The sequence below is a fragment of the Helianthus annuus genome, chromosome 10, assembly GCF_002127325.2.
Source record: "Helianthus annuus cultivar XRQ/B chromosome 10, HanXRQr2.0-SUNRISE, whole genome shotgun sequence".
Classification (NCBI taxonomy): Eukaryota; Viridiplantae; Streptophyta; class Magnoliopsida; order Asterales; family Asteraceae; genus Helianthus; species Helianthus annuus.
The window spans coordinates 165,036,856-165,038,119 of NC_035442.2; the positions used below are offsets into that span (position 1 = coordinate 165,036,856).

Consider the following 1,264-nt stretch of genomic DNA (forward strand, 5'->3'; position numbering starts at 1 on the left):
TGGTGGGCTCTTGAAATAGAGGAGAAGCCTTATCTTGTTGGGGCGGGGTTGTGCTTTCCTCGGTTGGTGGCAGTGAAGCTTCCACGGGACCCACGATACGGTTTCTTAATGTTATAAGATGAACTTGAGCTTTTGGGTTTGTTTCGGTATTACTTGGTAACGCGCCTTGTGGTCTCTCGGAGAAATTTTGGGTTAGTTGATTTAATTGTTTTTCAATGTTTTGTATACTAGCTTGTTGATTTCTAAAATTCGATTCCAATTGTTGAAATCGATCCGAGTGTTTCTTTTCAGTGTCGGAGATGAGGCGAGATACGGTATCTTCAAGCCTCTCTCGTACACCATGTTGTTGAGGGAAATTTTGTGACTCATTTCTTGGTTGTTGAAAGTTTGTTCGTTGGTTTTGATTTTGTTGGTTACTACTATTGTCGGGTTCTCTCCAACCAAGGTTAGGGTGGTTACGCCATCCTTGGTTGTAGGTACCCGTTGGAGGACCTGACGGCCTAGGTCTATTATCAATGTAGTTTACCGATTCTGGTTGATCGTCTGTTTCTTTCATACAACTCCAATTTTCATGTGGCCCACCACACCTTTCACATGCCATAACCGAGACCGTTTTTGCCATTTCTAACTTTTTAATTTTTGAAGAAAGGGCCTCGATTTGGGCTTGTAAAGAAGTGCTTTCATCAACCTTATGGGCGCCCGGGGCAATAGATTTATTACCTTGGGGAGTGTGCCACTGAAAATTGTTTTGAGCAATTTCCTCAATTTGATTGTATATTTCATGTGTGCGTCGGTTACCTAAAATTCCCCCGGATCTAGAGTCAAGTGTTTGTCTTGTGTGTGGCAACAACCCATTATAGAAAGTGGATACTTGTTGCCATATCGCAAGACCGTGATGAGGACACTTTCGGAATAACTCCTTGAACCTTTCCCAAGTTTCATATAAGGATTCTCCGTCCTCTTGTAAATATGTATTAATTTCAGTCATTAATTTAGTCGTTTTAGCGGGAGGGAAATACTTATATTGAAATTTTTGGGCTAGTTCATCCCAGGTGTTTACCGATCCAACTGGGAGGGCGTTGAGCCAAGCTTTTGCTCGGTCTTTTAGTGAAAAAGGAAACATTCGGAGGCGGATGGCGTCATTTGATGCTCCATTTATCCGAAAGGTATCACATATTTCTAAGAAATTAGTAATATATAGATGGGGATCCTCGTCCGCAAGCCCATGGAAGGTTGCGGGGTTTTGAAGCATTTGTATCAAATG

At 42.1% G+C, this 1,264-nt stretch overlaps 1 non-coding gene across 1 annotated transcript; it reads left to right on the forward strand.

Annotated features, from left to right (window-relative positions):
• Positions 1–887: 887 nt before the first annotated feature.
• Positions 888–994, forward strand: LOC118483394. The gene has a single exon (XR_004870682.1). It is a non-coding gene; the product is annotated as a small nucleolar RNA R71 (small nucleolar RNA).
• Positions 995–1,264: the final 270 nt, after the last annotated feature.